This window comes from Euprymna scolopes, chromosome 5 (genome assembly GCF_053919585.1).
Source record: "Euprymna scolopes isolate OS-2025 chromosome 5, ASM5391958v1, whole genome shotgun sequence".
Lineage (NCBI taxonomy): Eukaryota > Metazoa > Mollusca > Cephalopoda > Sepiida > Sepiolidae > Euprymna > Euprymna scolopes.
Window position 1 is genome coordinate 160,429,715 of NC_136486.1, and position 14,637 is coordinate 160,444,351.

At 34.2% G+C, this 14,637-nt stretch overlaps 1 protein-coding gene across 1 annotated transcript in view; it reads left to right on the forward strand.

Annotated features, from left to right (window-relative positions):
• Nucleotides 1-14,637, forward strand: part of LOC145277029 (PDZ and LIM domain protein 3-like) — a 163,871-nt gene that overhangs the window by 19,188 nt on the left and 130,046 nt on the right. The window lies entirely within an intron of this gene.

The window sequence follows — 14,637 nt, forward strand, 5'->3', positions numbered from 1 at the left end:
ATGCCAGTGTTTTAACCAACGAGATTAACAAACTACATATGTTCTGCTTTAAGAACCGAATGAATTACAAAACCATCTTTAAGATATTAGATATTATTTTTTTGAATCCTTTAAGACGAGGCTTCATTTGTGTATTTATGTTATCTTCATTGTTGCTTGTTTCACTACGTTTCAGCCAACTCGTCATCTGACCTTCTTCAGGTGATTAACCACGGTGGGATAGGAATGCCGAGTCTTGTAACTGTATCTCCAGTAATTACTGCCTTCCATAGTTGTTGTCGTTTCACCACGTTTTAAACAACTAATTCTCTGGCCTGCCTTGAGAAGGATTGGAACCGTTATCTTCAGACAATGCTCATCTGCAACCGTAGAGGCTCAACACCTCTATCCACTGCGCCACAGGCCTCGAAAGCCAGATGATGAGTTGGCCGAAACGCGTTGAAACAATAACAACTATGAAGATAGGGATAACAGCCCGTAAAAGAAACGAGTCTTTAAACTACGTAGTACATCATTTCCCATGGTTTATGAGTTAAATAGAAAAATACAGGCATATTTATTACTAATCAAGATTTGGTTTATACACTCATGATCAAAAAATTAAGACCACTTGAAAATTTTTAAAAAGAAACCTTTCTTACAGATATATTTTAAACTCCTTCCATTTAAGGTTACCAATATTACAACTTAAAAGGTTATGGAAAAAAGCTACATTCCAAACATGTAATTCATAATTCTACATTTTTATAAAATGACGCATTTTACACTTGATTAAGGGATATAAACTCCACGAAATTGTACGAAAAGTGTATGAAAACATTCAACAACCAAATTTAATAATGATGTCTACCTCCACTAGTTTTGATGACTTCAAAAATTCGTTGGGTCATGCTAGAAATAAGGGTTTCCATTAAGGTGCGGGGAATGTTGATCCAGGTTCTGAAGATGGCTTCAGAAAGTTAATTTTTTTGTTGAATATTGTTTGCCATTTCGATAAACATCACTTGTAATATATCCCCAAACATTTTCGATTGAGTTCAAGTCCGGTGAGCATACAGGATGCCCCAAGAAATGGACACCATTTTCTTGCAGAAAGGTCAAGGTCCGTCGTGCAGCGTGTATTGCAGCATTATCCTGCTGGAATAACTATCCATCCCCACACAAACGATGGCCCTCCATCATCAACGATGCTTCTTGTAGCATGTTAACATAACCAGCCGCTGTCTGACGACCCTGCACCACCTGGAACTCCATCATCCCTCTGTAAACGGACCTTTCACCACTATGACGTGTGGAAAAAATTTCAGGAAGATTTTTTTCTTGTGCCAATATCGTTGGAAGCCGTCACGACCATTTGGATTGAATTTTTTCTCATCAGAAAACAAGACATTCTTCCACTTCTTAACGTCCCATGTTTGATATTCACGATCAAACCTTAAGCGGTTCACCTTGTGACGTGGAAGCAAGCGAAGAATTTGTTTCCGCTTTTTATTTACCATGCCTTTTTGTCATACGTGTCGTCTGATGGTCACTGTACTGCAATCAGCATCTGCGACTGCCTCAATTTGACTAGAAGAAAGTCCCCTGTTGCAGGAGAAATTCTGCGGGCCTACTGTGGATTTTGCTTTTCCATAATTCTCACTGTTCTCATTAGATCAACAAAGTTAAACGGCCTTGAGCCTGGCCAGTACCAGATGGTAATCATTTTGAAATACCAGGCGCTGTATTTAGAAAGGCGTAGACACGTCTGACAGCTCCTGCATGCCATTTGGCCTCCAGCTGTCTCAACCTCGTCCTACAGCTTGATTAGACTGTTTGGCCTGAGATAGTGAGACTGGCTTTGCACAAACCAGCTTCCTGCAACGATGGGACAGAGGTTTGAGCTTAATTGACAGCGCGGGGTCTATTAGATTGGAGACTTTTGTAGATCTCGTTCAAGAGGAAGAGACTAGTGATAGACGCATCAGCCCAGATGTGGCAATAATACTACATGCATAGGCGAATGGGAGCTTTATAGAGATATATGATGGTATCAGGCGTGTGTATTTTTCTACCACGGTATTAACATTGGAGAGTTCTTATCTGTCTGTGTGAAGTGAAAACAACGTTGAAACGATGAAGAAAAAATATCATATATCTTCCTTTTATGCTAGTGTAGTATCTGTTCGATTGACATCATACCGCCCTTTCAGGCATTACACACTCTTTTATTGAGATTGTCGGACTGACTTCCTCATCTTGGTTGTTATAGTCACAACGTTTCGGCCGTTTTGCCCTCCGGCCTTGATCAGGTGTTTTGTATCGAACTGGGGAACCGTTTGTTAGGAGTCTCGAACCCAACCCTTTATTATTACTACGGGGGTACCGTGTTCGGACTCCAGCTAGGCTCGGGACATAGTTGCTGATTCTCTGTTTTGAATGTTACTTTTCACTGCCTTCGTTCAGGATTGAACTCAGCACCTTTGGGTAACTGTAAACTTTGATACAACGTCTAGGACTACTCGGCCATATGTCACTAGGATACAAAACACCTGATGAAGACCGGAGGGCAAAACGGCCGAAACGTTATGACAATAGCAAGCAAGACGAGGAAGTCAGTCCGAAAATCTCAATAAATGAAAACACCCTATCTAAAAAATACAGACAATTACTATTACACACTCTTTTTAGCCGGTAGTGTAGTATGTGTCCTGTTGTCATGAAACCTTCATCTAAGATATTACTTTATCCTTTTTGTGGATAGTGTAGTATATGTTCGCTCGTTAAGATACCATCCTCCAAGATATTACGCTTATATTATATATCATAACAAAAGTATACGACTAGAAGGACATAATATATTTTAGATACCCCTTGCAGGAGCTAAACTTTTATTTTTTACTCACGTTCACCCCTAACAAGGCATAATATCACCACTTGGAGGTAAGAGCTACTATTTGGGACCATGCCTAGGAAAGATTAAAAAGATGTTGATTTACATTTAAACTTCTGCATATCAGTACAATCAGACAATCAGGTAGCAGGAAGGGAATTCCAAAGTATAGCTGTTCGAGGGAAGAAACTATTTGAGTGGAAATCTTTTTGGCATTTAGGGACCTCAACAGTGAAGGGACGTGATTTTGTCGCAAAGCGGGTTTGTCAGGGATATGTACGTCGAGGGGACACAAATGCACCGAGTTCATCAGAACGCATTCAATTAAAATACTTATAAAATGGCCACCGAAATGCAAAACTGCGGCGATGGAACAAGGGTTGGAGTTTAGTTGACAAAGTGGGATCTATTAGATTGGATCCTGTCCAATTGATCATTACATTTAATTTTCTTATATAAAAAAAATAAAACTAATTAATCAGTTAACATGATATTTTGGAATACAAAAGTTGGAAAACTAAACAATAGAAATGCTTTTCTAAACGCACAAATCCAGCAGTGGAAAAAAAAACGACACACAAAAAAAAAAAACAATAACAAAAAAAAACAAAAAAAACAGTTATTACCATCGCCGTATATTTTTAATTGCTAGCAAACAATTTAGACGACATCATGCAGGTTCGAGAACGGTTTTACTATTAAGGCACGACAAGTATACGACAACTGTTCCTGCGGATTCTTTATTCATGATATTTTGTCACGCTTGATTTCGGCACGACTACTTAGGCCCGGCAAATTGCTCCTGCTGGTTTTTGGTTAAAAAAATCTTTGTAAAAAATAAACCAGTTTTCTTTTTCATACTTAAGGGAGATATTAAAACTATGAGTCAGACATAAAAAGAAAAAAAAAAAGATTTTCAATTACATGAAAAGAAAATATTTATTTACTTTTTAAAAATCGCGAATGCTTTTGTTTTCTAGTAAGTGTTTATTTTAATAGCAAATGTTTGTCAAAAAATGACCATGAAAAGTAAATATATCAACAAATCATTTAATTCCTGTAAATCTCGGCTCGTCAGTTTGAACAAAAAACAAACAAAATTTTTTTCTATTTTTTACAAAGATTTTTTAGCGGAAAAAATACAGCCTGTCAGTCAGTCTAAATGAAAATCAGCTGCTTCTTGTCCTTTGCATAAGAAGCCTATGTTGCTCGAATGACGTGCCTAAATATTATATGAATAGAGAATCAGCAGAAGTTGTCATGCTTTATCGTGCCTTAATTTGTCGTACATAGTAAAACCCAGCCCGAAAATCTCTCAGTATTAAGTTTCATTCTTATAACAAGCCTACCAACCAGTGTGCATATATGTAGCAGTATATATGTTTGAAAACATAAGCCGAATGGAATTGTATGTAATATGTTTAAATTGGCATAAATTACACAATATTCAGCATCCGATTGCAAGTAAATAACTCGGTAAAATTTGAGTGTGCTTTAAAATGTACAGGAAATGATCGTCTACGAAGCATTTGAAACCCGAAACTAGAGTTTGTCTTCACACTTGCAACTAAAGTAGATGATGTCACCAACCGGCAGAAGCGGAAGTTGACCGCTTGTTGACATGAAAAACAACAACAGGGGCACGACAGTGGCTCACTGGTTAACGACATGAACTGACAATCAGAGAGTTCGAATTCAGTTCGTTTTATAACTTACTACCTAGCTCTACCTATGTATTGAGCACTGTTGAAGCAAATACTTAAAGTTTACGCATAAAATTATACTTTTGTATATTAATTTATGTGATTAAATGACGTAGTCACACACACACACACACACACACACACACACATATATATGTACATATACATATGGAACTTCTGAGTTAAATTATGTATAATTATAATAGAATTTATTGTTTGACAAAGGAGTACACATTTGTATTTGTCCAACAATAAATTTTGTTGCAATTCCACATAATGTAACTCAGAATTTCTATTAACATTATTGCTCTCTCTCCCCCCCCCCTCTCTCTCTGCTTGGGATCATCTTGTAAATATTGATACCAATATTTATTTGGACATTATGTTCACAATATTATACAATCTGTAATTCTACAAAATGTTAGTATTATATATATATATATATATATATATATATATATATATATATATATATATATATATGTATATGTATATATAGTAGTAAGTTATAAAATATATATAGCGATTAAGCTACACAGAATATTCCGCGTTTTATAACTTACTACCTAGCTCAACCTACATTAATAATTTATGGTATTAAATGAAGTAGTTATATATTTATATATATATATATATATATATATATATATATATATATGCTAGGCATTTTAGCCCGTTGAATTAAAATTTATGCAAAATTAGCGATTGAATATGGTTAAAGTTGTGCCCAGTCTTACGGCAAGTACTTACCCCTATTAATCTATATATACATCAAACAAGGTGATAGAATATGAATTACGTATCATATGGCATTTTTTGTAAATTATATTTATTTGTTATTCCAAGAGGACTTTAACATAGTTACGTAGTCAGATTTAGCATACGACCGTGAAATTCTACACATATCTTTTCCTCCGCTCTTTCATCTAAACGTTCCGCTGGTAATAAAATGAGAAAAGTCGTCTCTCGTGGATTGAAGGTAATAAACCTCTGTTCAGCATGGAAGCTGCTTAACTAACCTCTGTAAATGTTAACATTCTGTAAGGCGCACAAACGAAACCAACTAGTGATACATATACAATAAGGATTGGGTTGTGGATCTTAAAGGATATCATATAAGAAAGAACATGCATTAGCGCACACAAAGCACATTAAACCACTATAAAAGCAAAAGGGAAAATCAAAGAATGCCGAAGACAATTAATATAATATTATTTAACAAGGTTACTATAAGCGAAAGAATCTTTGTGATGAAAATAAAAAAATAAAAAAAATCCAATAAATAAATTCGTAAAATACCGCTAGAGTCCTGGGTGACGTTTAAGTGAAATAGAGCATCGAGTTACGCTTTTGAAGAGTAAAGTGTTAAGATAAGCTTATATATATATATATATATATATATATATATATATATATATATATATATATATATATATATATAAGCTTATCTTAACACTTTACATATATATATATATAAGCTTATCTTAACACTTTACTCTATATATATATAAGCTTATCTTAACACTTTACATATATATATATAAGCTTATCTTAACACTTTACTCTATATTTACTATATATATATATATATATATATATATATATAGTAAGTTTTGAAAATATTTGTGGCAATTAAGCTACACAAAATTTTCCGCTTTTCCTCTTCATGAGGATTCGTCAGGCCATTGCATTGAATTGATATTGCTTCGTGATTTTATATAATCCTGTGATACTTGGTTTGCTAGTAAGCGAATCAGATTCCTTGTTATTCACACACCATTACAACACAAATCTTGCAAGTTTGAATTATTGAGTTATCTCCCCTAGTATTTTTTTTCGGTATATATAAGAAGAGTGGCTGTCTTTTGATAACAATCAAAAGACAGCCACTCTTCTTATATTCATAAAATTTGATTTTCCTTTTTAAAAATAAAAACTACTTCATCAATTTACATGAATTTTGGAATATAATGTTTTCGTCTTGTTACGGGTACTTACATTTTTCTTTATTTTTGTATTTTTAAAATAGGTAAAATTCTGGGCAAGAACCAAAATCTTTATTTTTACAAGATTATCTTAAAGTCTGTAGTTGAATAATGTCATACCTAGATAGGTTGAATAACGCAGTTTCAGCCGAGTACCTAAAATAAGAGTATAGCGATGCCATTGTCCCAGAGCGCCATGATAGAAAACAGGGGAGAGACATGGCTACCAAAAATAGAAGCGGAACTGATACCGCGTGGATGGATGGTTAGCAAAGTTTTGAGGCAGAGCCAGAACAGAAATAAAAAGCGCGTTAACGAAAACTGATAGCGATAAGCGTTTTATCAAATGACGAGGAAACCAAAATCTGAACGGAAAATAAAGTTGATTACTCCCCCACCCGTCATTTTGCACCTCTTCGTTATTTATTTATTTTTTTTTAACTAAGACAATTTATGAAAATAAACCTCAACCTTTTTCTTTTTTATCTTTTATTTCAACTGCTTCCTCGTATTGGTTAGTTTTCGTCTAATTTTTCATATTTTTACCCCCACCAAGCACAAGCGCGCGCACACACACACACACACACACACACACACACACACACACACACACACACACACACACACCGGCGTTTTCCGGGATTGAACGAGTATCAACAAATATTCAACCCTTCCAATACTTTTATTTTCATAAAAAAATCGACGAAACCAACCATTTAAAAAAAATAATAAAATCGACCGATTGCCTAATCTCGCCGGGGACATATCACAATGCACCGTGAGCAAGCTTCATATGCCTCCTCGTAGTAGAGAACCTACTGTTAAATTTATAAAATTACTTTTTATATATAATGGCTTGAATTAAAATTTGAAATGCAAAAGTCAAGTACCATGCTTCAATAGTGCTCTAAACAAAAACATTCATCCCGAACTCACCCCTGTCTTATCAAAGAAACTACCATTGCTTTTATACGCGTGACCCTTTTGTTTGTACGGCGATAAAAACTTCTCAAATTTACTTATAATGTTAGGCTGTGTAACGGTGTTAATTATGGTCTAAATCGAACTGTTCCATCTTTAATCGATTTTTTTCGCTTATCGATTTTCTATACTTATCGGAGGCATTCCGATACAAAACCTATCTAAGAACACCCTCAAAGACAAAAGTATATTTGTATGAAATTAAAAAAATAAATCAACCCAACTGTTTCGGAGTCCATAGGGAACCACCCCTCTCTCTCACAGTCACACACAAACAAACAAAATGTCTTTTATCTATAAGTAGAGATTAGTTAATGTATCCAAGTAAAATGTTATATAATTTTTATGTATCAGTTTTCAGTATTTACTTCAACAGTGCTCAATACGTAAATAGAGCTAGGTAGTAAATTATCCAAATATATATGGTAATTAAGGTACACATAGTTTTGTGCGTCTCATATCCTTAAAGACAGGTCATTTATGGCGTATATGATTAGTGAGGATTACAATGCTAAGATATACACTAAAGTTACACAAAAAATAGGAAGGAAATAAAATAAAGGTTAAAACGAAAAAAGTATTATATTTATTTTTAAAAGCCACCTCAGAAAAAATGCAAAATGGCGGCATTCTCTTGTTTCGTGCAGATTTTGTTTTGCCAATCATTGTAACAGAACACAACAGATCATATAGGAACTTGAATGCCTGCTACATACTATCCTCAAATGTCTAAGGTCTCTCTGGACAGGGGTGTGTCTATACAACCTGGTATGGGGATATTTTTTCCTACGAGTAAAACTTGACTAAATATTCAAAATCACATACTATTCACAACCCAATAAGATCTCCTCAGTATGGCTAATCAACATTGGCTTTTATCAGTAACTAGCGGGGCTGCCTGGTGTTGCTCGGGTGTTTGTCGGTGTAAAAGAAAAAAAGTTTTGATAGGAAAGTAGGCTGCAACCCGAAGCCTTGTGGCGAATAGCCTGGCAACTTATTTTAAAAACTATGCCGTTTTCTAAAAATATTATTTATGTCTATTAGCAATGAGGTGGCGACTCTGCATAGCCGACCGGAGCGCGCTTTGTCACTTACGTTTTTGTCGCCACTCTGAAATCGATGAATACATTTCCTAATTGTAGTGATATCAACTACATCGGCTTTGTAAACGTTTAACAGGCACCGATGAATGTTGATCGGTTCATTTTTTTTGCATGTAGAAATTCAATGGCGCATTTCTGCTTCTAACACATACCCATGAGGCAGGACCGGTGTTGCTTTCTTAGAGTCTAACACTTTCAATATCTGCAATAGAGATATAAAAGTTTCAACTCATAAATGCATAAGTTCAGTAATCATAACAGTTTTAATTCCCTTCTGATCCATTCGGGCAGAATAAAAAAAGAGGAGGTATTACTTTTGGAAAAAATCTGCGTATATATATATATATATATATATATATATATATATATATATATATATATATATATATATATACTAGCAGGTCACCCGCCGTTGACCGGCCATAAAATACCTTTAAATATGATATTTTAATTTATGCAGATTTCATATTTATTATTATAGAGTCAAATCTCTATACATTATTATATTGTACCCAATAGTGATTTCGAAAAAAAAAAACCCCCAAAAAAACAAAACAAAAAAAAACGAATTTGGTACATCGGTTAGAATTAAAACCAGGCCATATAACTCTAAAGACTTATTTCTTAGCCTTTGAACCACGCTCATACGCATAAAAATAGTTAAAATAAATTACGTGGGTAACCTATTATTGTAGATTTGTGCATGCAAACAGGTTTATTCGACTACTCCTGCCAAGGTCAACTGTTTTCTTTTCAATTATTACACCTTAGCAGCGTTTTTTGCCAACCAGAAACCAAACCAAAAATGTGTCGCAGGTGAAAATACCTTTTATATCAAACTTCAAATATTCAGAAAGGAGTTTGGTAGAGACTTTTCGCGCGCACACGCAACCATTTATATATATATAATATTTCAATGTGCTAGAACGTTTTTATTTGAAATTCTATCCCATTTTGCAGAATGTAGCAACTATGCATTAAAAGAATTCAGCATAATAGTTAAATGAAACCAATCATCTAATGAGAAAAGATAAAATCGAATAATTAAATAATGTTCGTTTTTCAAAGGAATAAGCAACTTAGATAACCTTCGTGAAGTCTTTCGCATATCTATAACTGCGTATATTAAGTTCGATATAATAACTTTTAAATAGAAAAATGTAGACTTTTAATATCAGTGTCAGAGCGAGAAAAATACTCAACATGTAGGTATGTAGGTAAACAAGTTTTTATTTATACACTTTTGATTATTATATCTCTTTGTTGTCTTGATTACTGCTAGCCACAAGGACTTTTATTTTTCTCATACTCAATTTCAGTTTAAAAGAGAAAAAATTACATTTTATTTAATTCATTATTAAATTCGATCATGTCCCCTCTTCTTTTTACAAATTTCTTTCCGTACTTAAGTTTCCTGTCTTTCATTTTTCATTTTTCAGTTTTCATACATTAAACATCAGTTATGCGAATACAGAATGGCACCTCCCTGCCTTGTCGTTTTAGACAATAGCCATTTGAAATTATTTCCGAACGAAATAAAGGATCTTCTGAAAGAAATTAAATCGAATTACTTTTTATTCTGCTTAAGAACATCCTGCAATGGATGGTCCACCAGAAAAACCCAAACAAAATAAAAAGTCTGTAAAAGGAAAACAATCAACTATAAATAACTAAGGGACTAATTTTATTTTATATATTAGATTATTGAGGTTTCGTTTTTATCTGTGTAACTTTAGATTTTTCTGGATAATTATTTTCGTACACATTTTTTTTACATTGGAGTCACCACTTATCAAGTCCCGGAAACTACTCGAGGATGAGGGTTAATGAGCGTACAGTAGCTAATGGGATAATATGGTAGTAATCGTTATTAATGGAAATTCGGTAAATTGGATTACTTAAGGGGACGGTTCAACAAGAACTTGTTTACGTTGGACTTGAAGACAACCAATTGTAGTCAGCTGGAAAGCAGGCAAACGGAAAAGAGTTCCACAGGTGTGCAGTTCTAAGAAATAAGCTTTGTTCATGAAATCTCCGTTTAGGTTTAAGCACAGATAAAGAGTGGGGGAAATTATTGATAGTGGTTTCAGCTAGACGAGTGTTGTTCGTAAAAGTTTGGAGAGGGGAGATCATAGATTAGAGAAATACATATATTACTGACTGAAATAATTGCGTAACATTTTGAAAATTAAAAATAATAAAACTTACACAGTATTTTTTAAATAAGTTTTTCGTGTTTTCGAAAATTTGATTTAACAAGCAAATAATTTTGAATATTAATTTAAAGAAAATATTTTAAGTAAATATTTATTTTTCAAATATACAAAACAACAATACAAAAACTATTTGCATCTCTCTCTCTCTCTCTCTCTCTCTCTCTCTCTCTCTATATATATATATATATATATATATATGAAATAAAATGGAGGTGGAAGGACCTGGATACTCAACGTTTCGCCCGATTTATGCGGGCTTCTTCAAGAGGGATGGTCAATGACCATCCCTCGCCCGATTTATGCGGGCTTCTTCAAGAGGGATGGTCAATGACCATCCCTCTTGAAGAAGCCCGCATAAATCGGGCGAAACGTTGAGTATCCAGGTCCTTCCATGTCGTCGGATTTAACCCAGCTCAACAATCATATATATATATATATATATATATACAGAGAGAGAGAGAGAGAGAGAGAGAGAGAGAGAGAGAGAGAGAGAGAGAGAGAGAGAGAGAGAGAGAGAGAGAGATGCATATATCTATCTATCTATCTATCTATCTATAAGTGATCTTGTTTGTGTGAAGAACGGTCTCTACCAGACTGTTCTGCCAATTTTTGATCTACACACTAGAAACTTGATATATAGGGGATTTGGACCTCTGGAACAAATCTGATTTGATTTTTAACTGGTAAAATAGTTACTAAGGAGTCAACATTAAAAAATCGGAACTTCATAGGTATAAGTCGACTAAACGTGAACTTTTTGTGCATGCGCAAATATACATTTTTACTATAGAGTCGGTGAGTTTTTAAAGTTCTGATAGCTATCTGTTGTTAGCTCCCATGATAACGAATAAAGCTGGAGAGCTATATGTGTTGGTTTCGGTTCTAGCTCATGACACCCAAGTCATTTTTATTTATTTTTTTAAACTTTTGAAACCACGACTATATATTGTGTACAATATAATAACCAATAAAGAATTCGCTCTTCAATAATAAATATGAAATCTGCATAAATTAAAATATCATATTTAAGCGTATTTTACGACCGAGCAATGCCAAACAAGGCCAGTCGGCCTGCTAGTATATATATATATATATATATATATATATATATATATATATATATATATATATATATGTGTGTGTGTGTGTGTCACCCACAGTTATGCATATAATCTATTTCCCATATTTCAGAAGAATTAGCCCGAAATCTACATAGCCTGCAAATTCCACAGTAATAAACTATGCGAGGTGCGTCCCATCCATCACATTTATCATTACACAAACATTAACTAAGACATAAATATAATGAATGCATTTTATTGACCTAATGGATACCGTAGTTGACTACAGAATTAGTTATCTCGAGTTACGTACTAATACTCTTGGGGGGAAATTAAAAAAAAAATTATATGAAATAGTATTCGTATACAATAGGAATGATATTTCAGTATGAACAAGTTGATTTGCCACGAAAGAGAACAACAAGACCTACATTCTTGTCAGAGGTATGAACCCTCAATTTATCACTGTATATATGTAAAATATCAAGTTTTTATTTAATTGTGTTAAATGAATCGCTTACAGTAAGTATTGTGTTCAGACATTAAATAACACAGAAATGTTGATATGTCGTATAAACACAAATCAAAGAAAAATATTAATAGAAATAGTATTAATTATTAATCAATAATAGTCGAAATGATCACGCTTCTACAATGTTTGCTATATATATATATATATATATATATATATATATATATATATATATATATATATATGAGAGAGAGAGAGAGAGAGAGAGAGAGATGTGTCAGTAATATATAAATTATCATTAGCATTTCTGATCACATAAAGGAAAACAGACACTCACTGTTCATTTTTTATTTAGAATAAGAGATGTCTTCCGGAATCCATTTCAGGCGGCGTTATTTGTTATTTACTTTCTCGCCTCCTCTAACCACTTGAAATGATTTCTGACCAGGGGCTAGGAAAAGGCACGTATTTTACTTGCTTGTCATTTCGGAGTCCATAGGGAACTCTCTCCCTTTCTCTCTTTCTATCACAGACAAAGTGTCTGTGTGTATACGTGTGAGTTCGTTCCCCATGGACTCCAAAAGGGCAGGAACATTAAATTTCACAATGATGTACTTTAAGTGTCTGGAAGTGGTCTTAGGTAAGCTTTATATTGGAATGCCTCTGATAATTATTGAAACCCGATAAAAAGTGCATTTCAGAAGTTTTATCACCACACAAACAATAGGGGCTAGTGTATCAAATCATTAGTAGGTTCTTTGATAAGACAGAGGCGCGTTCGAAATGAATGTTTCTGTTTATAGGATAACTGATTCATGACACTTAACTTTTGCATTTTAAAATTTAATTCAAGCCATTATATAAAAATAATTTATCAGATCAACATAAGTTCTCTACAGTGTAATGTAGACTTCAATGTATTGTGGACTAAGTCACTGCGGGAGACATGTGAAGCTTCTCTCTGGTGCACCGCGGTGGGTCCCCGACTAGACCAGACAAGTCAATCGCTTTGATTGAAAAGTGGGCGATTTCACCGATTTCGATGATAATAAAAATATTGAAAGTATGGTACATTCGTTGATCATCATTCAATCCCGGGCAACGTCAGGTCTCCTTGCTAATAATATTTATAATAAACATACAAATAAATAAACATGAAATGGAGAATAAGCAGGTGTTACTCGTTCAACAAGTTGTTCAATTCCTTTTTTTCGAAAAGGAATGTTCTACCCTGCACAGAGCAGTAACATCTTTCTCGCTAGTTATGGAACCTCCGAGCACGGTCCAAATGCCATTTAGATTCTGTACATTTAAGAAGGTTATAGTATATAGTGTCCCTATCAAGTAGATCCGCCCGACAAATTGTTGGATGGGGGGGGGGGGAGTTAACAAACGCTTCATCTTGCTTAATCCAGCAAGTCAGAAGCAGTCATCTACCATGTAAATATATTTAACAGCAAGAGCCATACATAGTGAAAGGCAATTTTCACACGATCGCACACAGATATTATAGCTGAGAATATCTATCTATATATCTATAAAAGTGAAATTGTATGTGTGCGTGTGTGTACATTTCCCTACCAAACTATTCTGTCAATTTTCAGTCTACAGATTCGAAATTTGACATAAGAGGTATTGAGATTTGGGAAAATCTTTTTAATCGGTTTTCGGTTAGAAATTTCGCTGTCAAGGGGTCAAAGTTCAACGATTTGACCTTTGAGAACTCTACCAAACTTCTCCACCAATTTTGGATCTAAACACTTGAAATTTTAGATGTAGGTTACTTGGACCTGGATCAAACTTTTTAATATGATTTGAGCCCAAAACAAAAATTTTACGGGGTCAAAATTGGGGTCAAAGTTAAAAAAAAGTTAACCTCTGCCGTATCTACCAAATTACTCAGCCAATTTTTGGTCTAAACATTTTAAATTTTACATAAAGTATTCAGACATAGGGCAAGCTTTTTAATCGGTTTTTGGCCGAAAATTTGGCTTCCAATGGGGTCAAAGTTCAAGAGATTTGACCTTTGCGGTCTCTAGCAAACTATCCAGCCAATTTTGTATCTAAATATTTGAACTTTTACAAAATGGGTATTCACACATACAGTAAGTATTTTAATCAGTTCTTACGCGAAAATTTGGCTGCCAAGAGGTCAATGTTGAAAGAGTTGACCTTTGCAGGATCTACTAAACTCCTCAGCCATTTTTGGGTCTAAACACTTGAAATTTTAGATGTAGGTTACCT